This window comes from Bombus huntii, chromosome 13 (assembly GCF_024542735.1).
Source record: "Bombus huntii isolate Logan2020A chromosome 13, iyBomHunt1.1, whole genome shotgun sequence".
Classification (NCBI taxonomy): Eukaryota; Metazoa; Arthropoda; class Insecta; order Hymenoptera; family Apidae; genus Bombus; species Bombus huntii.
In genome coordinates this window covers 1,983,827-2,011,183 of record NC_066250.1, presented here as the reverse complement: position 1 = coordinate 2,011,183, position 27,357 = coordinate 1,983,827, and the positions used below count along the sequence as shown (strand labels likewise).

Sequence of the window (27,357 nt, the reverse complement as noted above, 5' to 3'; positions counted from 1 at the left end):
GTATCGCGTCGTCAGGAGTCGACAGTTTGATCGGGTAACTGAGAGATCTAGTCATCGAGTCGCGAGTTAGTGGATGTCGGACGAATCTTTAGAAGTTAGGGGCTTGAATGTGGAGATTTAATGAACTAGTTCAGGGGATGTGGCATTGGAAAATGAGTTCCGAGTACTTTATTGGGATTTTACGAGGAAATTTGAACAATTATAGAACACAGAGTAAGTAGAGCGTTAAATCAAGGATTATTGCTTGAAATATTGATTTCGAGAAGGGAATATATTTTAGCAGTAGGAAAACGCGTTAAATCCTCTGTTTGATTCAATAATTTATCATTAATAACGTAAAATACAGAGTTTGAATTTGCCGGAAAACAAAGAAAATGCTATTAATCAAACAACATTGAGCAACATTGATATTCTTCAAAGGTTAATCCGTTTCATTTATCACCGGACGAACAAATCCGTTTACAAAGTTACGCAACAATAATTACCAAGACAATGAAAAAGTATCGGATTTCATTTTCTCCCACTACGTGTGTAATTATAAATACGCCCGAAAATAAATCTGACCGCGTTTAAACATCAGCTGGAAATGAATATCGCAATGTGATACCACGGACCATCGAAATAATCGGAAACGTTCAATTTGCGTGCACAGATGCGGCCTCTTTTTTTTTTCTTCCACGATTATATCTTCAATTTTCGATCGAAATCGCTTGGAAATTAATAAACGCGGTAAATAGAAGCGTAAAGCTCGAAGTAACGCTATGAATATTTGCAAACCACGTGCACGGTGACTACAAGGTATCGCACCCACTGTAATTAGCCATAACGATGTATGCACGCGCCAGCGTAACACGCAGATTGCGTAAATTGCGGACTTATCCGAATTACACAGCAAAATTATTTCCATGCAGTTGATTACTACCGCCTAGATCGGAACAGCCGAAATCAATGACGTTAATTTATGGGCGAATCGTGGTTAAGCGCCACGTGAATTCGATTTAACGACACTAGGTAACGTAGTCGACGATTTTTGAGTGAGAGGAACATTTTGGCATTTGTCCGATATTTTGGATTCGTCTTTTAAGATTCTGTTTGCTCGTGATATAAAAATTTTTTTTTTTTGCAAATTCAATAATAATTATCCGTTTACTGCAATTATATTTAACGACAAAAGTGTCGTCTATGTCTTCAATCACGAGTTATTACTTAATAGAAGATGAAGGAGCAAAATGATATTGTAAATGACAGAGAAAGTTCGAAAGTCGTGTGATTACGAAGGTACCTCGGTGCAAATGGTTGCCTAACCTGTGTCACGAAAGCTAAAAATGGCATCGAGTTTCGACAATCCACAGACGGCTAGTCTAATTTAGTAGATTGCTTGTCCCCAGACGAGAAAGCTCGTGGCTGCGTTAAATTAGACAGGTACTCTCGAGAATAGGCACTACATAGGTATCGTATTTGTCCGTTTTGACACAGAGGTAGATGCTAGTTATTCGAATCTTTTTTTATCTCATTTCGATCAGTTCTTCTCGAATTCGTTTGGAATCAAATATCGTTATTTATAAATTATAAATTATTATCGTTATTTATAAATTATTCACGTTCCTTATTCGCTTACACGTGTATAAAAAAAGAGAGAAGATTATTAATCACGAAATTAATTACACACATTCAACACGGAATATATTCCTCTTTGTACAATGTATGCTCTATTGGTAATTCTTTTTCTCATAACGAATAAGCAAATAAATAAATAGAAAAACATAAATTTTAGCAACGTATCATAAAATATATTAAGCGCTAATCAATTTTCCGAAGCAGCTCCTAATCGAGAAAGACCTAGTTAAAACATTTCGTGATTCGTTACAATTCTGATTTTGTTTCTCCTGACAATTTCCATTCCAAGCGAAATTTGCGAACCAACCTAATTCGAAACAGAGAAACAGGAAACAATATTTATTAATGCTTGAATGTAAGTAAATATACATGGCGCACGGGTTCGTTTTTGTTTCTCCTATCGTGAACCAGAAGGTTTAAACACGGGTAGTAATACCGTTTCGGTTTTACATAGAGAAGGCAGGAAGGGATTCGCCACGAAGCACGGGCTTATTGTCGCGGAGCAGCGAGCAGCAGGGAACATTCATAAAGATCCGATGTCTCCAGAAGCTAATTAACTTTAACCAACAATCAACTCACCCGTAACAAATTCGCGATGAGGCAATCCAGTAATACGAGATCTCCCTTTCCACCGCCGTCATATTGCTTCATTTTCTCCGGGAACGAAGCGTTTACGACGACACAGAGCAGCGCCGCGATATACCGTGCTGCTTCACCTTTTGTTCCTTGGAACCGTGCTTTTCGCGAAACTTTGCTCTGTATTCCCATCCTCTTTCCACAGCTGCTGTCGTCTTTCATTATCGAGTCGCGCAACCAGCGCATCTCTATAACCAACAGTTGGTCCAAGTCGAAAACGCGAAACAAATTTCGATGCGATTTAACATGCTGGATTATCGATTTCGTTCTATTAGGAGATCGTTTAAACGGCGTTATTAAAGCGTTTATTCGATTTCGTACGATGTTGCCTTAGGAAGTTTTACAACCGAATCTACCCTTCATCCGTTATAGCACATCACAGTGTGACGAATGAAAATCGTATTAGTAGTAATTCGATGACGTTCTTCTAGCAAGATTGAAAAGCTTGTTGAAAAAGTCGGAAACGTAATTAAGTGAAAGAGGTACAGGGGTTGTGCAGACTCGAGGGACGAGAAAATATGTTCCAAGGAGTTAGAAGACTCGGAAGAAGTGCTCGCTTAGATTACTAAGAACCAAACCGTGCAAAGAATATTTCTTAATCTCGACAAAGCAGTCAATGAAACAACACAACTGTTTCAAGAAACTTTATATCGTTGCTGAAAATCTCACTGTTCTCTCAATGTTTCATAGGTTGCACAGTGGTGTTTGATGTATCCACCGGCGGGGAAAAAATAGTTACGAGGTAGTTTTATATTATTACTAAAAAATCTTAATGCTCTCTCGACGCTCGTTGTGCTCCCGCGGTGGTTTTTAATTTATCCACTCGCGAGAAAAATAGCTACGACGCCACGATGCTATCGTTACACGCGAATTTTCCCAGTTACTCGTGTCCCTTACAACGCGATATTTCCTGCGACGGGGAAAAACGAAGAGGAGCAGCAAGGAGAAAAAGAAGAAGTAGATACCTAATACAGGCAGAATCTCCGATCCTGCGAGGTTGTTTCGTGGAAATAAGATGATCTCCGCGTTTTACGTTCGTTGGTCCGTGCCTGGTTTCTTTCGACAAAATTTATCGTTCCTCTCACCGTGTGCTCCCCTCTGTACCTTCTCGACGTCTCTCATGCCGTGTTAGAAAGTTCACGGTGAAGATAAAAGCAAAGTTTCGCGTGTGCCGTGGGTGGCTACAGTCTCTGTACTGTGTCTCCCCTTACGCACACGCGTAAATCCGAGGATTATCGCGGTCTCGTACGAATCTGCTCTTAGGTTCGGCTCCACCCAAAAGAAATAGCTTCTATCTGCAGGTTCTGGTTCCGGCTATTCTCGTGATCGATAACTACGACATCGCCGGTGTAATTTCATGAGAGTACAATGTCCGCTTATTGGCTCTTTCGTGCTTATCGAGATAGATGTCACGTATATGTATGTAATGTAACGTATAATAATTATTATAATAACGGTAGATTTTGCGTTGGAAATTTCGTTTGTAATTTTTTTCGATTTTATTATTCTACGTTCGGATAGATTTCTCATTGCACCTGTGATGCTGTTTCGATAGATCCGAATGTGTTATACCGTAGACTTTTTAAAAAAATATTAGTTCGATTCAGCCTCACTGGTTTCATTCAGGATCGTTTTCTATTTTCTGTATTCTCGCCTCACCTTTTTTTTTTTTTGTGGGATAAAGGTTCGAACGTTTGACCAAGCGAATGGTTATATAACGTAGCAGAGACATCGACAAGTGGGTGTAATTAAAAATTCTTCGGATAAACGCGAACGACCTAGTTCGCTATGGGTGATGAAATAAAAGTAAAAAATTTGTACGGTTCTAACTTTGATAGCAATAGAAAGTTTGTTCGGGAAGATTTAGGCCAGGAGAGTTGCTCGTTCGATGCATAAGTCTCGACAAACGAGACACCATCTTGACTTTACATCTCGAGGAAGCCGGAGGGCTGCGTAACTCGCGTTTTCGCTGCTTTATCCTCTGCCAGCCGTTTGCTATCATAATACAGCCATGAATCATAGGAGAATAAAAGAAGCTGGAAGATCAGAGTCGTCCCTTTGCTTTTACCTTCCACGAGAAATTCTTTCCGCAGGCTGGGTCGACGGTTTTCGTAGCTTTCGCAGCCAATTCCTTTCGAATAAACCCAGCCATAAAATTAGCATTTTAATGGCGATTTTCCAACATGCGCGATTTTGCCCGCGACACGACTGCGAATCCATTCCGTCGGCGAGGATTCGCCGCGTTCCCCGAGCATCGACTTATTGCGTCAACGTCGCGGTCGCTTCCGGTTTCTGGGTCGATGCAATGATCCGTGTGATTACGTTGTCGCGCAACAAGTTCCCCGCCACTCGATCTCCGGCTTCTTTTTGCCGCTGCCTGCTCGTCGGTTTGAATATTTGTCGCGTGCTGGCAAATTGGGTTCGTTGCTTCCGGACTCGCTGCTTCCGCTTTACGAAACGCCATTGTTACGCCAGTGTCCTTTTTCGTTCGGTAGATATGCTCTTTTCCTTTGACGAATTTCATTTCCGTCTAAGCTTTATTGCTCTTCCTTGTGATCGTTTCTCTTTGATGATTTATGAACTTTGGTGTGAAATTTTAAAATTTTTCACACGACTGGATGGTCTGTTCGACCAAACACAATTAAAAAGAAATTTCTCGCTACTCTCGCTGCTTCGCGATATATTCCAAAGGACACAGTTTCGACCTCTAAATTTATCAAAATCCTCGTAGTTCGCGATGTTCCTTTCAACTTCAACTTTTAATATTCAATCGATCGCCTTTCCACGAACGCTATCGTTCAAACGTTCTCCGTTGGATAAAATCGAGACATTCGCAGAGCTCGTGATATCGAGTTATCAGTAACACGTACGAATTCCTTTCCTTTTGAAATGAAAGAAAAATACACACCCTCCCATCGAATGACAAAGGAAGTTTCGTGCATCAAGGTGAGGCACATTAGCAGGAGAAACGTAGATCATAGAATGAGATGCACCCTCGATTGAACGTTCCTGATTTTCATTTCGCGTGTTCACCGACCGAGGGGTTGCGGCTTCACGAAGGTCTTTCAACCCCTCTAACCATCCCTTAAATGTGACGTGGCTAATTACTGACGCGATTGTGATCCCGGCCAGACCGAAAGGGTGGAATTAAAAAGGAGCCTCGTGAAAGACGCGGATCGTTCAATTTTCTTCCTCTCTTTTTTGTTCGTGCCAATGTCCCTCGCGTGGTCGGTCGCACTAACGCTCGTTCAGTCGCCTCTTCGTTTGACGATTGTCCCTGGTATTCTTTTCACAAGCCCTTGCGTGGAACGAAACCCTTTTTCGATAATTGTGTATTAACATGTTTACGAGGATTGTAATTTATTGTCATTTTTCAACGTACTCCTTTGGCTTTTAATGACAGTATCGATCTGCTTTGATTACTTTCCTTTAAATTAAACAGTAAATTCCGAAATCGTGGAACGTGGCCATACGATCGGGTAGGTGGCGATTCCACGTGTAAAGATACATCGAGGGAAAGAAGTAACATCGTACTTCTGTAATGTTTTAATTTTGTCTGCAGTCACGCGGTTTATTTCTCCTACGTTCAGATCAGGTTAGGTCTATTTCTCCACGTTTTCGAAAACGAGGCGTGAAACAAAAAATATTATTCCTTCTTTCTTACTTTTACACGTAGAATCACCCTGCAGCTGCACCATCTGCCCGAAGAACACACACTACATATTATTTTCTAATTTTCTAAAATTTTTCGATCGATTTCTTCTACCAATAACATCCAATAAATACCGATCTCAGTTGTACAGATTGTTTAACAATTTAATTACACAGTCATCTTTCATTCGGAAGTTTCGTCTTGGAAACAGCAAAGCAAATTATCGTGTCATTAAATAAACACAATTGAGCTATTTCTTCGCAGGGCACAGTCATACCTATCTCGTTTCGGGCCCCCAATGAACCATTTACGCGTGTAACTAAATAATAATCCGAATTAGAGGAGCGGAAGCGGGATTAAATTGACAATAGCGAGCGGTGGAACATTTGGACGACAAAAGACGGGATCCCTTTAAAGGATAGACGCGGAACGCGCGGTATTCTCTTAAACCAGGTGAATCACAATGGAGAATTGCTGGCTGAAGTTCTCGAGTATTATTACCTTAACAGATATTATATTAACTTAGAATCCTTTGAATTTTGTTAGTATTATATCGTCACCGTTACGTATCGAAGAAAATGAAGGGCGAAAGGAAACAATGGGAAACCATCGTGTACACGCGCTTTCTCTTTCCATTTACCCTTTTTCGCCATGCTGATCATTTCCAGTTTTTGAACTGGCACTTTGACTGCCACATGGGATATTGGAATTTCCCCGGGGCTCGGTTCATCGTTGGAATGCCATGGATATCGTAATTTGCTCGTTTAAGGGAAACAGACATTGGCTGATGAGTTGGCCGAAGTTTCTCTCGAATCGAATTTTTTATTTGATAATAATTAAAAGCTCTTACGGTTAGTTATTAAATTACATTATTCTAAGGATTATCTATTCTTAGAGTTACATTTAGATTACGAAGTAAAATATTTATTTTATGGATGCGTGAGTTATTAGCTGTTCCTCTTACGATTTGCTATTCAAAGTAGCTATTACCAATGCAAAGGTCCGATGACAAGTGATTTTTCGTGTCACAGTTTGACTTAGTGTCCCGTCCATCAGAGTACATATTTGCATATCTTATTTCCTATGACTAAACTCTCGATTTCAAATGAGTTATCTAACAACCATTTCTTATCTATTCGCCTCTGAGACGTTGTTCCATTTTTTTAAAGTTGACACGCGTCGCGACGTGTCCGAAAGTGAAATCTTCAAATCTTCGAAAAGTTACTCGTCTGACCTTCTATCTTCCAACCAAACCACGTGGTTTGTCCGGAAAATCCGCTGTTTAATCTCGAGTCTGTGCACCGACCACAGCGGGCAATCCGGAAAACCCGAAATTAATCCTATCGACTGGAAGGACAAAAAGAGGCGCGTGTGTTCATCCTGTTTGTTCTTACACCAGTGTAAAAGCCTCGGTCTACGGTATTCAGGCTGTATTTTCTAGAAAACCTTGCCGGACGATCGGAGATAATTCTTCGTGGCAGTACACCGGCTAAACCGCGACAAACGCTCGAGCCGCCCTTTAAAAAACAGCTTCGAGGGGTGAAACGTAGTTAGCAAGTTCCGTGGCCAGGCAAGAGGGGGTGGGCGAGTCTTAATTAACTCGCTTCAACGGCGTACGAGCCTTTGCCTTTCATTCCCCCGTCCATTTGGCCCCATAAATCCTTCTTACGGGGTGGTCCCGTCGACCGGGATAGCGAACGACTCTTCGTAAAAAAAATTACTCGTAGTTGCGGAATAAAGGGTTGCGTGCTAGGAGATTTCGAGAGGAGAGTCGTTCTAAAAATATATCGCGCTTTTTTTTATCCGATGAATCTTCATGTAGGCTTCTGTTCCTCAGTTTTATAAATATCCTTCATATTTCATGAAGTTATCTTTGATAATAGAATAACTTGGTAGTTTGTTTACTATAAATCGTTCAAGCATCGTTAAATCATAAATTTCGTTAAGAATTCAAGGCGCGTAGTAGACTATAAAATTTTTACATTAATAAAATGCGAACGACGACAATGTCGATCCGGAGAACTCGGAATAACGCCGATACAAACTCTGATATACATAAATGAAATACGTAATTCGATATAATTCAATGTTCTTTGTAGTTAACTGAAATCGATCGTACTCGGTCATTTTCCTCCGCTAAAAAGCTTCACGTACGGAATACATCCGACAGCAGCGACCTAATTCCTCACCCCTTTGTTCGTTACACTTCTTGTTCGCGGAATCACCTTGTGTATCAGAGACATGCTTCGCTTTCCCTGATTCCTGAGAGTCTCGGGGCGAACAAAGATTCGTCCAGCTTCCGACTGAACCGTTAAATCCATTAACCAACGGCTGCGCAGCCTTAAAGATCCGGAGAAAAGAGGGAGACGAAGAGAAGAAAGGAAAGGGGAAGGAAAGGAGAAAGAGATGCTCGGGGGATCGCACGTGCATCGCGTGGCAAGGTAGGGAAGAAACTTCGTTATGAGAAAGCTCATCCTCCTACGACAATCCCAGTTGTACCGAGTACGAGGGTAGTTTTCCATTCGGACCTCGCTCGAACCTTCTTATGGCGAAGCCGGTCCCTTGTCATCCTGCTTGTCCCCGTTTCTCTTCCATCGCTCGATTCTCATTTCCAGGGAATTTGCATTGATCGCGGGTATCACGTTTCTTGAATTCGTTCCTCCTTCGTACTTTCCTCCTTCGAATTCGATCGATAATACGCAAGGGTTGCTCGGACAAGGGCAGATTTTCTTCGCGTCCATACACTCGTTAGAAGGATCGATTATTCGCCGAAGAGATTCACGTGCTTTGTAAACATTTCTGTGTAGAATGTAGGATTTAAATATGCAAGTAATTATGAAAATGCAGGTCTCCGTTCGATAGCATTAGCGTGGTTATTTAAACTTTAGTGAAATTATCGAGATGAAATTATCAAGACGATATATTATCAAAATTCTTGAGAATTATTATTTCACGAAAAAAGTTAAACTGTAATCGTGATAATACCATCGACTTGATACGACAAAATGAGTTATCTTCTTATCTACGTGTCTGTCACGCTTTTCGATCGCTATTTTATTTGATTTCATATATTTGTTTTCGAAGGCACAATTTTCCGCGTAAGATACTTCTGATATCTCGTCAGAGCAGTGTACACAACGTATTGCATGATTTTTCGAAGATACGATCTGCGACATAAAATATAATATTCCATATATTGCATACTCAGTAGTAATTGAAGTTACACATTCGAGTGGCATATCTGCCGGAACAGTTTCATTTTTATCGGCCGTTACCGTAATGTATGGTATAAGTAAAGTGTAACGTGCTTCATGCACGTTGGTAGCTTTTCACGGGTCGATGAAACGATCGGCCGAAGGGGCAGGCGGAATTTATTGAAATTTCGAGAGTTTTGTTTTAAACCACCGCCATAGACGAGTGGAGGGAATAGGAGAGACTACGATATATTTCGTTGGAAAGAACCAGCTGCTCGAGACACGTCGAAAGTTATGGGTTTAATCTGCAGTAAGCTCGCCTTGAATTTGTTGTTTCGAAACACAGCCTATTTTCTTACAGTCGGCCGATAAATGTTCGAACCAATAATCGTGAGATTATTTTATTAATTATTTTATTTGCCAACTAGCTTTCAAACGACGTATAAGTGCTTCCACTTGATCATAAAGTTACGCTCTCAGCGAGGATTATTGTGTTTTCAAGTGCATTTCAAGTTAATGCCGGGTAGAACTTATCAGTAGTAGTCAGACACGTGAAGTAGTGTCTGCGGTAAACGATGAAATTATCCTCACGGTATTTCGAAGTTATCACGTAAAATGTACGTTATAAAAATGAAAATCTCGACAGAGAATCGTTTATTAAAGTCGTGACTGTCTAAAAATGAGTTTAGAAACGCGTCGTCTAATATCGAAACACCTATAACAAACCGCAGGCCATTTCAACCGAAATAAATCAAGAAACGTGCGATTCGGGAGCGTTCATGATCCCACGTTGTATCCACTTTTATCGGTACCCTCCAACGAGCAGAAAACTCGAGATTTACGGCCGCCTTCTTTCCCTCCTGCTATTCCGTTGTACAAATATTCGAAGCACGCGTCCATTTCGGCTCACTATCCCGTAATTACAAGGTCGTAAAGCAAGTGCGCGGCCGATATCTGAGAAAAGAGCGGGGAGAAAGGGAGCTTTGGGAGGGTGGCGAAGAAAGGATTCACAAACGGTAGTGAGAATTTTCCGGCATAAAGGCGCAACAATGGCGGTGGTGCTCGTGAAACGAGCCGTCGGTTTCCTGCCACTTCTTCTCTCTCTTCTCAACTTTCCTCCTCTTTTTCCTTTCTGTTCCTCCTTCTTCCTTTTTCTATCGCCCCTTTTTCTCATTCTTTCTCCTCCTTTCCCTTTTTCCTTCTTTTTTTTTTTTTTCAAACACAAGTACTTCTGTAATCTCACGCCCCAGTAATTCGAACGATGTAATCTGGCTTCTTCCGTGGCAACTCGCCGCACGAAATTAACCTTCCACCGACTGCTCTCGAGATACGACCCTACCAAAAGAGAAAGAGAGACGAGGAGGGCCTTGAGAATTCGCGGAGAAACTCGGCGATTCGAGTTACGAGCGGCTCGTGCAACTGGCACGCCGCGAGCGCCGCGACGCCCGTGCCCTTCGAAACAGACAGCGTAATTACGCTTTCCCGGCGACCTCCGTGGCCGAAAAGGAACGTTTTAACTGCGATGTTGACCGTTTGCGATTCTGCCGAATGTACGGGACATTATTTGTAGCGATGTTGGGAGGTTTAGTGGCGAGCCCTTCCCTGGATTTTTATTGCTCGTTTTATGGTGCTCCCGCTCTATTAGATGGGGTTGCTGTCCTCCCCAGTTTGTGGGGCAATTTTGTGGAACATTTTGGTAATAGCCCTAAACAACGTGGAAAGTCTGTTACGAGTGGGTTGATTCTCCCTTCTTCCCTTTATTAGAGTCCATCGTTATTTGGTTTATTTTTTTAAGCAAGATTCTGAAGCAAGCTGAAACGTGTAGATAAGAATTTTGAGATTTAGAAAGTGTGATTTTCGTGATACGTGGAGAATATTTTTCGAATGTCAAAGCTGTTAATGTTTCGAGCTTAAAGCGTTTATTCGTAAAATGGTATTACTCGTTCACATTCTTTTTTATGTAAAACCGTATCGATACATATTACGCACAGGAGTAGTCGTAGTTGAGTTCCCTCTTACGTATTCATCTCATTATAGTTCTATTGTACGCTACATGTACATACATTATAATACTAAAATACATAAATGCGCAAAGTGCTTACTTCAAAACGCTGTGCAAACTATTACAGAGTAATCAAACTCTGTATGAGTACGATTACTGTATAATAGCTGTTCTGTAATAAGCGACGTCGCCATAGCAAAAGTATTAAATGCTCTTCCTTAATAAATCTCACGAACTTTATGATATTCATAGCTGTTACGTATTTCCAGTACTAGCTACAAGATACGCCATTAAAAATTGCATCGAAGTCGTGTACCGTCACAGTTACATACGTATGTATAATCGCAAAGTAAATTAACAAATTGTTTTTCTCATAGAATCATTGATTTAATCGGCGAGCGTGATATTAAAAGAAGCGCGAAGGGATTTTAACTCTGTTAACGAAACAACGAGATTGTATGATAGAATGGCAGACGTAGGAGTGCTCCTCGAAGCGGAAAGTCGCTATTGTTGCAGCCGGAAGCTAGGGAAATTCTCAGTGTGTTTTGCGCCGCTCTTCTGAACATTTTCTGCCGGGCTTTTTCCCTTCATGGCTGTCGTTTCGAGTTACTTTACAACATTGTAATTGTAGGTTCGTGGTCCGGAACACGTGCCTCGAATGCTCTCGCGAGATAGAAGTTTCACTACGTTTGTTCCGCGTTAGACGAAAATGGTTCTCGAAGCGTTTTAAAAAAACCATTCCCGCTCGTAAAAGAGTGGCGGGTATTTCGAGGCTCGGATTTAAAGCGAAAACAATAACCGAGAATGCTCACGGTTGCGAAGTTAATACTTCTCTTTATCGCAGATTTTTCGAAAAATCGTAACAACGCGTACCTTATTTATTCGTTCGAATTAAAATTGGAACTTGTTACTACGCTTACTAACCTTTTCTACATGTTTCGCGATTTTTCAAGTATTCGTTTTTCTAGTAAATTAACAAAGTCCGACTTTATTCGTAAAAGTTGTTCGTGTTAATGAAAAATCGCAAAGCTACTTATCAATTTCGCAATGCTTTGCAGTCTGTCAGCTACTAAATTTCGTCCACTAAATTTCCAAGCTCCAGCCAAATTTCCAAAATTTTATTTCTTCTTCCGATTCTCGCGCCATGCCCGTTTCAATCGTCGTCTACATGGCGAGCCAGTGTCCTGGAAAAAAATTGCGGAAAAGTCCATCGGTAACATATTCGAAGGTAGTGTGTGTCATTCGTCTTGGGAATCCCGATGGAATCGCGCGCACAGAGACTCGGGGGCGAGAGAGGATCGAGCGTGTGTCGCGTGACGATCGAACCGGTCTAAGCCAGTGCCGTTTCCAGCACAGCAAACAGATCTCTCTTGCTCTTGCTTGCCTGTCCCTGGTAGGAAGGGGTGCACCGTGAAAAACGACGCTACCTGTCCGAGGACCAGCCAGTCGCCCTAATCGATCGAGACGGCTCGATGGTAACCGGTAACTCGCGGACAAAAGCGGAGTTTCCGGCTGTCGTGGAACGATCAAGCGTTCCCCGTTCTTGAATGCTGAAAGGAAACGACGACGGAAAGGGGATGGAGGTGGAAGTGGAGGGAAAATAGAGCGGAAAGCTCCGTGAAAAGAGACGCGGGCATTTTTCAAGGGGACACAATGCCGAATTTACATCGTCACGGCTGTGATAGCGATCCTAGAAATCGGTTTTACTCGTTGCTTTTGACCCGTTCGAGCTTATTCCATGTCCACTCGCAGTCTTCTTTATTGCTCGACGATTTTGGGTACGGTCTTGGGTCGCGGTAATTGGACTTTGTTTCGATTCGGTTTGGGTCTCGCTAGTTTTGGGTTAGCACGTTCGGAGGACTTCCGATTGCGGGACAGAAATTGTTTTAGTAATCGAGTAAAGGTCTGGAATTTACCGGTGCTTTATTAAATTAACACGGGAGCAATCTCTGGTCAAATTGGAATTTGATTAGGATATAATCAGGAATAATTTATTAGTGGTTAACGAAGGTGTGTCGGAGGTACTGTTATTTACTCTGCCGCTGAAAGGTCACACGATCAAAAGATCTATTTTTCGATATAGGTCAAAAAACTTCATTCCGAAATATAGCTCAGTTATTTCTTACATCGAGAATCGAGGAAATTAAGACCTGGAAATGATATTAATGAATGCTCTGGTAAATATAGAGATATAGAGGTCCCGCAATAAAGCTTTGAAATATTTCTGGAATGTCAAAAACCACTAATGAACGAGTCGTAATATTAAATCCTTTGCCAATATTGGCTTGGACGGAAAGTTCATTCCGCTTTTACCGCTAAATCGAAGGATGTGTTCTCCGTTTTACGCGTATTATTCTTAATTAATGTATGGACTATTCATGATCGACGATTTTTCGCCATTTCTTTGACAATTTCGTCATTTCGTCGATGTAGAATTATTTGGTCTCCTGAGAAAAAGAAACGTTACATCCTATCCAAGTCGCACGCTAAGAAAAATGGATCGAACTTTCTGTTCAATTCAATATGTTACAAATCTAATTAGAAGAATTTACTTTGTCTCCGATGGTTAAAGAAGCAATTATCTTGCTCGGCTATCGTTTACATGCATATGCATTGAGAATCTCGATTGATGACGTAAATAGAATTATCTCTGTCTTTACTGATCGTTATTTAACGTTTCGGCACGTATAATACTGAAAAAAGTATCAGGGCAGCAACACGTTACGTTCTAATATCATGGTGTTTTATCTGGCAAACATTTTCGTATTATTTACGCGAAACTGGCTTTGGGATTTTAGGGATTTTCTTCTTCTGGGATGAGTAAAAGTCGGATATTTCCTCTTGGACTTTTCTTGGAATAAGAGGACGATAATACCAGGCTTGCTAGAAAATATCGATGGTGAAAAATACGTGAAACAATTTCTCTCTTGACATCGCAAACGATAAACCCTTTCTGGAATTTTAGAAAAATTTGAAGATTGAAATATAATGTTTCTCCGCGATCTTCTCAACTTTTATTTTTGAACGGTCCTTCCAATAGGCTTTTCCAAAAATTTCTTCTTCTATGAAACGTCGGTGAATTATCGTAACTTGAAGCAAAGTTTAAAGTTCTTCGATCATCGTCCTAGACTGAAGGTGTCGATTCAAAGCGTTTGATTCAACGCCAAGTTAGCGACGTCCAATTTACTGACTGTAACTACTAAGTGCCAGTAACTGCTCGACACCAGCAACTACTAAGTACCTGCAATTTCACTGTTAATGAGAGTTCTCCAGATGACGTTCTATCTAGGCAACTCGTATCTCTATCCCATTACTTGTCCCTCTCTCGATGTAATACGTTACCACATTCATCGGCAATTGAGCCAACAATTTGGCGATTATGCATTTTTCACGAGATTTCTCTTCCAAATAGGAAGCAGCGAAAATCGTTTCTTAAGATTTTTTGCGGTTTTCTGCAAAAGCGTACCTTTCCCCACGGCACAATTTTCCAAAATTTGCGCATTTTCTGCAAAATATATGGGACAAAGTCTTCGTTCCTGCGCTCCATTCTTCCAGACTTTGTTCAAAATGTATACGAAAAATTTCTCTTATAACAATGTCAGTTTTCAATGAAAAATATAAAGAGGTATTTTTCTGTAGCGCTCTGTATTTTTTGAGATACGTAGATATACATACGAAAATAGATCTTTATTTAACCGATGCATTTTCTCATATGCTTTTTCGCTATATTTCCATTTACGTGAAACGAGAGCCAATATATAGCTATTATTGCATTTTGCAGAAAGTATCGACTATAAACAATAGTAAATTGTGCGAGGCGAGGCGGATCCTGAGGATTTCTAGCGAGATTCTCTTTGGTCGAATCCTATTTTTGAAGGCAGCTTCGCTACTAGTCGAGTTTTCGTCGTTGCTGTTGTGGGTGACCGCAAACGGTCTTGCAGAGGCTTACGAGCAAACACGAATCTCTTGAGCCGAACTACTTTCACTGCAGCTGTCGAAGTTCCCTCTGTTGCTTGCGCCACTGTGCCGCCCCTTGAACGCGGAAATTTCCAGCAGCTGTTCCGGATTAGAATTTAAATCGTTTGTGGCTGTTGTATCTCTCGGGGGCAGTTGTTGCGAATAATTGGAACTGTTTATATTTATAGTTGAGCATCGTGTGTTGCTTCGTTAGTGTGAATTAAACGCGGACGTGGTGCTTCACGCGTCGCAGCGAACACTTTCGCAGTGAATGCGGTAAATATTTAATCTTCCGACGATGTTTTTGATCCGTGTTGGCCTAATTTTCGTTTGAATGTATTAACTTAAAAAGCATCGCGTAACATATTGAAAAATTTGGATAACAACGCAACGATATATCTATTTTCTGGAAATAAGAAGATAGCGTACAAGCCTCGTTAGGTCAGCTAAGACGAATCATTTGCATTTTCACGTTATACACTTCAAACTGGCAATCGACGAATGGACATGCGAGTATGACAGTGTCGAAAGCTATCGGCCAGGTAATTGTTACACCGAATTTACACTCGAACTGCGGTTCTTTCCTGTCTTGTCCTTCGTTCTTCCGGCTCACGGGCAGGAAAGCACCGAGCTTGTTACCGCCGAACCATGTTGCCATTGTGTTAATATTTGAGGAAGCAAGCTTGACGTAGCTTGCTCTTGTTGATGGATGGCTCTTTATCTCTCACTTGCTCGTTCGATCAAATTAATCACATTCAGGACGAATAGCTAGGTTCGCCGAAGAAGTATCAGCTTCCTCCACCTCCTTCCTTTGTTTGCTTCTGGCTTTCCTTTTTGGGTCATGCTAAAGCTGCGATAAATGCATCACATTTTCCAACATGTTATTATTATTAATAGTATTAATTATTGATGCTTGAATTTTACGGGCCAAGATCAATTATTCAATTCCGCCCTATCGCCAATTATCGATCACGTCGAAGAAGAACGCGAAAGGAAAGAAATAACTCGTTAAAGAGTATGAACGACCGCGGTATACGCGAAGAATGCTTTATTTCGGGCAACGCTTAAAAAATAAAATCAAATTTTATCACGACTTTGTATTTCTCCACATCGATACGTTATAGCCTTTGGATAGGATCAATTGCTTTACATCCGAAACGTAAAACCCAGGCTCTGAGATCTTAAAAAATGCCATAGAAAAAAATACGAGATTCATCGCACGATCAACCAACTCCGCGATTTATAAATAATTTTCATTGCTCATACACGATTCAAATTAATACGTGATCAATCCCTATTCTCTTCTACTGCGAAAATCTAAAGCAACCCCCTACACGGAGAAAGATCGCCTTGGAGTCCTCCCTCGCAAACCATCGCGTATATTTCGACAATAATTAACCAAATCCCTGCAAAATATAAACAATTTTTTTCAAGCTAAAATAATACATGATCCACTCTTATTCACACGACAGTGTGAAACCTAAAACTTTTTCTCATTGTACATAAAAAGAGACGGTAAAAGCTGGCAGTTGTTTCTTTTAGAAAGCACCACCAACTCCACGAGAGGTGCGAATTATTTCTTCCGGATAAAACTCTTCAGAAGAGAAGAGTACGCGTTTTTCGCGTCGCGTAAAAACATTTTCCCGCCTTGCTCGCTAGGATAGGCGCGCGTCGAGTAGAATTGAAACCGGCTGGTTTAGCATGGCGAAACGTCTGGGTCGTTAAGCCGGCAGCGGCGGGGTTTTATCGTGCATGTTCCACGGTCAGCCGCGTTTAGCGGTGTTCCTGGTGTCGTTGACGCGCACTGACAATGTCCGGGACCGTCTGCCTTCCTGTTTCCGCTTGTCTCGGATCTTTGAACGTTTCACCGTATCGCTCGAAGCCGCGCCGTATTTAAACCTTTCGAATCCTGGCTTCTTGTCGTCTCGAATAAGAACCGTAATCCCTTGGTTACAGCTCGGCAAATCCTGCGAAATCGTGCAGTCTCGCGTTACCAGCTATCGCAATTAATTTTGCCGGATATTTTCGCTTGTTTTCTCCTACGAATATTATTTTAAATAAACGACCGTATTTTAAATAAACGAATAATTTATTTTAAAAAAAAACTGGAATATAGTACTTTCGAAGTATCTTGTATTTAATCTTGAAGTGTTTACAAATGTTTTGCATAAAGTCATTTTGATTTTACTCTTCAGCAGTAAAATAATAAAAAAATCTTTTCGGAATATTTCCTGTTTAATCCCTTCTCGGATTATGCGAAGAAAAGTATCGCGTACGTTTATTTAACGGTTAATACCTTGTTGATTTTATGTTTGAAAAACGAAACAAATTATATATCTTTAGTATCACCGAAATAATACGGGAAATCTGAAGCACCGCGGTAACTAAAAGAGATTAATCGATACGGCGGTGTATATTCGATGATTCGTGTGTTTTTTAGCCGTCGTAATATCTATGACAGACGAAGATTTACGTTGTTGTAGAGGGATTAATTGATACGATTTTGTAAATACAGGCTTCATGAATGTTACAATTATTCGCGATCATAAAGGGAAATTGAATTGTTCTGTTTCATGGTTTGTTTGCTGAATCTTTGTTTAATTTACGTTGTTACGTTGTATTTACGTTGCTTTATTACGTTTCAGGATTTGCATTTTAAAATACACCGGGTGTGAATAAATCTCTATATTCCTTTTCAGTCGATATCGAGAATTTCGAGATCTGTATCGAACATCTATTTCGTACTTCGTTAAAATGAAAATAATCATATTTCCTTTATTTCTATTTTCTATTCCTTTGTTTCTCCCGTTAAAGATATCTGTAAGGGACGTTCAGCCACGTTTAGTTTGAATCTCGTATTCCTTATTCGTACACAGTCCTCGGATATTCGCATCAAACGCTTTTCCTTTATTTCTCTATCTCGCGCATCTCTATATAGGCCACATTCTTTTCATTCTTTTCCATATTACGTTAGCCCAGCCATCTTTATTTCCCCTGAAAAATTCTATTACTCTGGCAGTAATATGCAGTTGATTCCGCGAAGAAATTGCTATTGAAAGAAGCAAATTGGAGACGGCATTACAGCACGTCAGAGCTATTATGCTGTGGCTAATAGAATTGTTGCCTTATCTGTGCAGTCAGCAGCGACACTGTCGTTCCTATCCTTATCATAAATCGGCCAGGGCGAACGCGGTCGTAATTGTTATCGTCTCCTCGTTTTTTCCTTTCGTCTTCGTTCAAGGTTTTTTTCACCTTTTCGCTTTTATCCTCTTTGTTGAGTGCTATACGAACAGTCCGATGAGACAAATCTGATTTCCTCCCTTTTTCCTCTTTCTCTCGCCTTCTAGCTCTTTACGATTCGTTCCTCGTTCCCTTTTCTCTCTCCCTCCCTCCTCCTTCTCTTTTTCGTGTTTCTCTCTCGGTGCGTTTTCTCTATGAAAAGAATCGCGTGAGCAAAAGTTTCGTTTCCTTCGTGTTACGTGCACGTGCCTGCATCTCCTATAATTACCGAGTCGCGTTCTACGTTTGGAACGCGAAATGAAGTCCTATCGTGCTTGTTTAGTTGTGTTATTTAAGGGGCAACGATGAATTAATAGCAGGATAAATAGACGAATGTCTGAATATGCCAGAACGTGTAAGAAAAGTAAGAAAATAAAATTGCTTTGAAAAGTTTGCATTTGAAACTTGAAATATTGGAAAATTTGAAACCCTTCGGATTCCAAATATTTGAGCTTTCGGAATTTCTCACTTCTCTTTTTATTTCTACACTTCAGTGTAAAATATTCTACAAGAACAACTTGGACAAAAATTTATAAGCGTATTTTAATTTTCTCTGTGAAGGAGATGGTGACATGGCATGTCTGACCACGCAACGGTCGTTACTACTTACCCGAGCATTTGAGCGAAAGAAAACTTAAAACACAATTACTTTCGTCAATAAATTAAATTAATTAAACGACCGTGTAACTCTCTGCGCAATATACAATTTCTCTGTTGATTAATTGCCACAATAGTTACCGATAATTTTTTATTACCACCTGTCGTCACATTCGTTGTCACGTCGTGTCGATAGTCGATAGTTCGAATTACATGTCTGCGAAGATATAATTTAAAGAAGAAAGAAAGAGCTTCTTCGAGAAAGAATTACAAATTTCTAGTTACAGCGGTCCAATTATTTCTTACGATAGATGGTACGATAGATGGTACGATGGAAGAAAATTTCACGAGTCTAATCGCGTTAGCACGATGCTTAATAGAGTCGTTCTTTTACTTTCAGAGTTACCGAGGTGTGAGTGTCTACGCGAGTATAAGAGTTTTCCGGCTCGATTCCCAAAACTTTCACGGTTATTCGCTCGAGCCCGACTTCGTGAGAGACTGTCTACTGGTAAAGAAAACGAGAGCTGATGAATAGCGAACGGAAGTCGATCATCTAACCAGATCGGAAGCTGTGAACCGAGGACGTTCTCACGGCTAGAAGGTAAGTTTCACTGATTTAGTATACTTACTTTTTTCTTTTTTTTTTTTACCATCGTTAACCACGTTATTGTATTACAATTCGCGTTCATTTAATATTTAATTTCAGAACAACTCTTGGAAATTCATTATTCTAGTTTTTACCTTCGTTAATTCACGAATCGGAGTCGAAAGTTTCTGAAATTGAATATCACCGTAGTAGAAAAATGATGAAATAACTAAGGCAATACTCTGTGTATTGGCCATTTTGATGATCGAAAGAAGCGAATTAAATGGAGGGAAAATTGGTCGTATTCGATTGTTGATTTGATTTTTATTTGATTGCAATTTAACGACAGATGGATGGTTCGTTTGCGCCTGATCGCGTATAGGAAACGGCGCATCTCCAGGCACCCATCTAGGAGACGTTCAATTAACATGTTGAATTGCTTGTTAATAGGACCACTCGGTGCTTTGATAATCATCCTCACCGATAATTTCTGTAGCGTCACCGTACCTTAAAGTAATAGGTCGTTGCTTACGTAAGTGCATCTCCATGCACTTTCGAATAAGCAGAAATGCAGTCCTCTCGTAACTGCATCCCCTCTGATTTAACGACTATCGTTTGTCATTTCGCTCGAGAAACGTGATATCGTTCAAGAATATCGTCACGAGAAGAATTTATTTCGAGTTTTTAATTCTTCCGTAAGGTCGGATACGAGAGATTTGGCGGAAAATATTTTTCATTGAGAAAAATTACTTAGTCGCAGCGTATCTGAATTTATTGTGCATAAAACCAAAAAGATTAAGAAGAAATAAAAATGCAGTTTAGAATAAATAGAGGAAATCGTAACTGTTCTATATAACTTGGTTGAGGTTTTGACCTGCTATGGTCTAAGAATTTGGATTTGGAAAGTTCGATCTATCGAAGCGTAGTATTTTAGCCGGATAAAATACAATTAACACAGGTGCGCTAATGCAACGAAGTGCTATTGTATATACGACTGAATGCGCCAGAGCTCGACCAAGCTATTATTGTTCCGGAACACGTACACAAATGATAGAACTGAAATTAGCGTCATCAAAGCACCCACACACGATGCACGACGAACTTGTGAAACACCATTATGCGAATTGATTTGCTAAATAAAATGTTTCATCAGAATTACTGAAAATCTTCTACGGATTGATTTTACCAATCATCGGTATACGTCGTTCGACTTTATTGTCAGTTCTCTGTTATATTCACAGCGAAGCAAAAATGTGTGTGTTTCTTAACAAATTGCTCGTTATAATCTCGAATGCGATTCCGTGATAAAATTCCGTGACTCTTCTCCCCTTTCCCATATTTTACTACGATAATTACTCTATTCTCTGACTGGAGAAATAACGATGTCGCAGATTTTACAAACGAGGAACTAATTCCAAATTGCTGTACGTTCTTAAATGAGATCTCCAGCTCTTTATCCACCTCTGTCTGTCTCGAATTATCGTTTTTTCTTTCGAAGCACACAAACGTTAACGCTTGACAGATTTTACGATCTCATCGTGTCTCTTCCATCCGCGGTAAATTAGAAGGAAAGAAAAAGAAAAACAGATTTTCTCCTTATACCTCGGCTTATTAATCCTAACCTCGTAAAATTCTTTCGTCGTCTACTTGCTACCTCCATTGGTTCACGCTAATCTCTGTTCCGGGCGTACGTGTTCCTAATAGACAATAGGCACGCCAAACCCCGTATCTCATGGGACGCACACGTGTTCAAGATGTGCGATATCGCGCACACTGGTATCCACGTCTGGGCCAGTCCTTTGTCCACCATGGACAAAGGATTCACGAACGAGGTATGATTCTTCCTCGAGAATAAAATTCTCACCACGCGTGTCCACGCCGAAAATCCAAGGAAACCGAGGGAGGACATTCTTTCGCGGCTCTGCACGTTGACACTGATCATTTCCCCGGTTCCCTTTGCTCGTGGCTCATCTCCGCTAATTAGCTTAATGCGCCGTCTCTCTGAGCATGGATCTTCGCAATGGTTTACGACGACGACCGTTCCTGCTTAGTTTCCTTTGTGAGACTGTGGCCAGATGCAACCTAGCGCGTTTTGCTTCAATACCTCGAATCTCTAACTTCATACGCTCGTAATTAGCGATTCAATATAGCCGTGCCTTGATTTGCATGGTTAATTGCTAACATAAATATCGCGTGAATGGGCATTGCGGCTTTAAGAGGCGTTAACGCTTGCAGCTCGTTCTTTCAAACAGCCGAGCGTGTTAAAAGAAACGCGTGCATTTTTAACGCCGGAACTACCGAGTTGCGATGCGTACCTAAATATACCTCTTACTGTACTTACGTGGATGATTTTAACCGGATAACAGTAATACGAAGAATATAGCTTTGCGCGCCACGACGTACAGGGTGTTCCGCGACTCGTTATTTCCCTGTCATTTGAGGGCATTTAGAAAAAAGAACTATACTTTAATTTTAATCCAGCACGTACTGCAAATATCGAGAGGAAGAATTCCGAAAATACTTTGTTTTCGTAGGAAAACCAAGATCATCTTGGGTAACGTAAATAGGACTATATATTGACATATTCTCCACAAAACCGTGGGGAGCTTCGCGACAAATTCAAAAAACATATTACTCGATATTTTTACTAACTCGATACCGGATTCACAGTACGCTTTATTTTAACGCTCGTTCAAGTGGCAATTCTATGTTTCGAATCCTCCATGTTATTTATTTGCGAATGCCGCGTCATATTCTTTGAACATCCCCATAAAGAAAGTCTGCTGGAGATACGTCGACGTGATCTTTTCCCAAGCAAAGATATTTGTTCTCCTTTATCTGTCCTGATACCTGGTGACGTGCCGGAGTTTCGGAAATCTTCAATTAACGCTGAACGTCGACAATCGCGACTTCCAGAGTCGCTGGATGTTCTGTTTCTTTTTTCGTCGGTAAATTACTTTTTAAGTGTCTCCGTCGGTATTAGGAGTGACGACATCGCTTAATGACTGTCCAGCTGTGCTCTAGCTTTTCTGCGATCTAGACGATCGATCTTCGTCTATAATAACATTTCCAAATGACACGTGCCATGAAAATTGGACATTATTTTTTGTCGTATAATGTCCTACATGCCAATGGCCATACTGTATTACAGTACTTAAGAGAAATTTCCATTTGTCATATATTTAGTAATTGATAATAACAGGCGATATCACCGACTCGTTCAATATCGTCTCTGTATAAAATTTTCTCATACGAGCTATCTGGAAACAAACAGGATTGCGCGAAAGATCAAAAATTTTGTGACTCATTTGGGTTATTGTACGCTCAAGATCTTACAGTAATCGGAACGAATCAAGTTTCGAAGATAATTTTGAGTGATTGAAAACATTTGATTTAATTTGATAAGGGCAAGACCCTTAAATGAAAAAAATTTTTCTTTGATGCATTTCGTGTTTTCAATTCGATCTTTTTGGAGAAATGTCAAAATCAGGAATGGTCGAGAAAGTGGTTCGAGTTTCGAAAGCCCGGCTGTGGACAGTGTTGTAAATTTAAATTGAAGGTAAATACACTTTTAACCTAATGGCAAGGGGCAGGGGATTAAATCAAGAGTTGCCGCGTTTACTAGCTCAACACAAACACGAAATGGGCAAGTTTGATGCATTTCAAACATCTATGCTGTACGTTGAATAAGGTAATAGAAACTTCGTTTTAACGCGTACAAAGAAACTGACGATGTCTCGTTTTGTCACTTGGATTTCAGAAATGGCTACGTATGGGAATACACGTCGTTAAAGCATCTCTCTCTCCCGTAGTATCTCGATTTTTAATTTCCTCGTTCGTGTTTTTACTTATTGCAAAGTTCTTTTTACTGCTATTTGTTTAATTAAAAGTAAAACCCATCTGTTTTGTACGTTGTTACACTTGCGCGAGGAAGAAGCTTTGCGTACGAATATTAAAGTCAGCATTTTGAGATTTTCTAACTATGCATCATATAATAAGAATTTTTCAGAGCCGTATCGATTACATTCCAATGTGAAATATAATATTTCCGGCCACTGATAATTATAATATGGCTCTCGCGTATAACAAATTTCAATTTTTTACAACAGGCAAACGTATTCATCTACCCATCTATTTATTTATCGTATTTATTGCGAAAAAAATTCAACGTAATTTATATCGAATTGAAAATTTCTCGAATCCTGATCGATACAGTCAACGTCATAAACACCTTCGGTCAGTAATTCCTAAGGATTTTAAATTCTCGAAGCAATTAAAGCGTCTGGTTCGTCGTTCGCTTTGGTTGGAAAAATTGTTCGTAGCCAGGCCTCGTAGACAGCGTAGAAAGAGGTAGATCTTGGCAATCATAAGCAGCCTGATCCTCTTAAATGTGAAGAATGGTATCATCCTTCCTCTCGAGGCGTCATCTTCAAACACGCTGAGTCGCCGACGATGAAAAAGCGCTCTTAGCATAGGTTAACCGTGCCTGGTAAGGTCACGATGGCGATTATCATATCTGTAGCTTGCAAGATATCTTGATGCAGTTTCTGCACAAAATCCTCTTAACGAGAGGATGATTGCGATGTCAAATGAATTCTTAAGTCGATGTCGGGCTTGATCGTCTTTTCTTTCGCTCGCGTCTCTTCGCTGTGAATAAATGAACGCGTGATGAGGCGGAGAAAGTGAAAAAATATATGGAAGGATTCTAGAGTTTTCAACGTGTTACGTGCTTGATTGAGGTTTTCGTATTATCATATTCATTAATTATTTAAAAAGTCTGTCAGAGGCACAAGATAGCGTCTGCAAATAATTTGGAATATTTTCCTCGTATTATTACGCCCATAGACAACAAAAGATATACGTAGAAATAACTCGGATTATTTTAAATAATTAATTCTTCTTCATTATCTGTAGCTTTCCCATTTGATTTTCCATCGCATCTTCTTTTCATATTCGTTCGGCCTTGAAAGCGAGAGCGGTTTATCAGCTTTCACCCAGAGCCTATGATAATTTCGATGACGCGTTTCCAGCGATAGAAACGTCCGATTGCAACGTCGAGGCCACGGCGTTCGCTTCTGGATGCTTGAGGACGCGTCGCGTGGGCGTCGAGCACGTGCGAGGGTGTCGTACTCGTTGGAATGTGCATATGTGTCACGAAAGTCCACATTGCAGCTCGGTGGGCGGATCGTTGCCGGCCCGACCAAGGTCGAAGTTAATACTATGCCGACGAATCAAGACCATCGAATGAATGATTCAATCGTAGACGTGGATCGATGAATTTCTTCGCGCCTTCCAAGAAATTGGTACTCATTTGTGTACATCTGTCGTATTGTACGATCGAATGCAATTATACTGTTGTCAAGTATCAAGTATCAAGTGTCAATTTGTCATTCGTCATTTCCATTTGACAAGCCAAAATGAAGAATTCTAATTTTAACTACAATTGAATTTTTCACAAGAAAGTGCAATGTCCAATTAGAAGAATCAACGAAGTGGAAGAGAATTGATGACAACTAAAGAATGGCAAATACAGCAAATGGAAATTTAATGGCAGTGTCTCAATCGCTATGGACATTTCAAAGGTGATTTCATGATATACGATTTTGAGAGATTTTATCGAGAAAAGTATTCGCGCGTATCATTTGTAATATTTTCTGACTCCACCTCAACAATAAAGGGGAACGTGATCGTGTGATAAAAGATCCTGATAAGGTCTGCTTAGCTCGTTCATATCTCTACAATGTGTCTAAGTAGAATTTGAATTCATCGTACAAATGATTCTTTTGAGAATTACCTAGAACCGGTACGATATCTTTTCTCATTTTCCACACGAATGGAGTTACACGCCACTTTCAAAATTGTACAATCTAAATATTAAATCTAAATCATTTGAAATCCATGTTTCACGCTTCGATCCGTAGTTTACGACCCAGTTTAAAAATAGGAGCAGCAGAAACAAGCTACCGTTGTTTAATTTCAGTATCATTTGTTTTCTACTGTTAATGCCTCGACTGTTTGAACAGAATAGGTACAGATTACAGGAAATGGACTTACAGCGCTTTCGAAATAAACGGTTTATACGTCGCTTTTAATACATCTGCATAGCTACTGGCAGCAGAATTCAAAGTTGGTCGATGAAACTATACTAATTTGATGAAGCAAGAGCGTCACCAGGGATATTTACAAAAGTGTATCAGCGTTTAATGCCCAATTATAGAAATGGTAGAGTATCCTCTTTCTTCTGCGCGAGAAATCAGAAATACGTTCGTCGATAATCGTCTAAAATATAAACGCAGCCATTGGAACGTCGTGAATTCTCGCACTTGTCGTCCTCTTTCTCCGAAGGAACTTACTCGAGAATAGAAAAAGAACTGTGCGCCTTCGCAAGTTCCTTGGCGGAATGAAATTCCCATGAATTTATATCGCGAATTATCACGGCGAGTCTACGCTTCGAAAATTAATCGAATTATACGTGATTGAACTTTGATTCCCCGATGAAAACCAAACGAAATTCCCTTTAGATACGGGCGAACTTTTTCGTTGGGAAATTATCGGACGGCGGACGCGATAGAATGCTAATTATCGAGCGAACGTATAACAATTATCGGGATTCAGCGGTTTCCGCGCCGCTCCAATTATTCATTATTCCCCAATGTGTCCAGGATGTGCGGTCGCATTTAGGACAATCGACATTCTACTTTTCGCGAGGCTGCACCCAGCGATAGTTTGTTCGCCGTTTTTATTTTCGAACCTCTCTCAGCCGACTCACTATGAATATCGATTTCTATACAGCAAACCGGCTCAAACGTACTACGCTTCTGGTCGCGATAGACCATCTCGATCGCGAACAAAATTTTGAAAATTAATTGTTCCGCGGAAAATTGCCGTCAGCTAGCCCTAAAAAAAGTGGCCACTCGTTCGGGAAGCTTTTGAGTGATGCGAATAGTAGTCGATTTGTACCAAATCGCAGAGTATAATGGAATTATTTTTCAATTATGTTTTCGTCAGGATAATAGACGTGCCTGAATTAATTCAAATTCGTTCTGAAAGTAGTAAACTATTTTTGTCTCCCTTTATTGAGAAAATCAATCGATCAATCAGATCGTTCTATTAAAGTATAATTTTGCACGCAGTTTTCTCAAGTTAAATATCACCGTAATGTGAAATGTGTTACAAGCGTGAAATATTGTGCGCTTGAATACAAACCTGTAGTTCTCCTGTCTTTACGCAATCTTTAACGAAGTAACGTTCTCTCGCGAGAAACTGTTAACTTTCGGCTGTAAGTTTCCCCACGATCTTCGCGGCGAGTGCTTTTAATAACAAAATTCTGCGCGTGCCATCGAGCGATGGAACAATTTTTCATACATCTCTGTCAGCTTAAACTCCATCTTTTATCGAAAAGTAGAACAATTCTTCGTAATTAACCTAACTTCTCGACTACCGTAATTTCTAAATTGTTCTTCTTTATCCAACGCCGTGATTCGTTAGAAACTGGTCTCATGTTTAATTAATAGACATGAAAGTTTTCACGTTTCAATTATTTACGACAAAATATATTGCTTCCTTATAGCACGAACGAAAGTATTTATCCTCGTATTATTAGAAATCAATGGCGATATCTTTCCGATCGATCTTCCACGAAGAAACTCGATCGGACACACGGTTAAAAATCTCTTTCTGCATTGTGATAATTATTCGTATTGTATGCCATCGTTTCTCCATTGATTCGCATTACAATCACGTTTCATTTATCATCGAGGTTCGCCTTAATGAGAAAAAACATTGCGAACCTGACTTTCACGTACATATATCGCTAATCCGACAAAACCATCGTGGT

The 27,357-nt window shown here is 40.3% G+C and overlaps 1 protein-coding gene across 5 annotated transcripts in view; it reads left to right on the top strand.

The window, feature by feature from the left end:
- LOC126872425 (putative polypeptide N-acetylgalactosaminyltransferase 9) overlaps nucleotides 1-27,357 on the top strand; it is a 292,111-nt gene that overhangs the window by 110,583 nt on the left and 154,171 nt on the right. For all 5 annotated transcript variants that reach the window (XM_050632373.1, XM_050632370.1, XM_050632369.1 and 2 more), the window contains one exon: nucleotides 19,335-19,535. The gene's annotated coding sequence lies outside the window, so the exon portion shown is untranslated. The remainder of the gene's footprint in view (nucleotides 1-19,334; nucleotides 19,536-27,357) is intronic.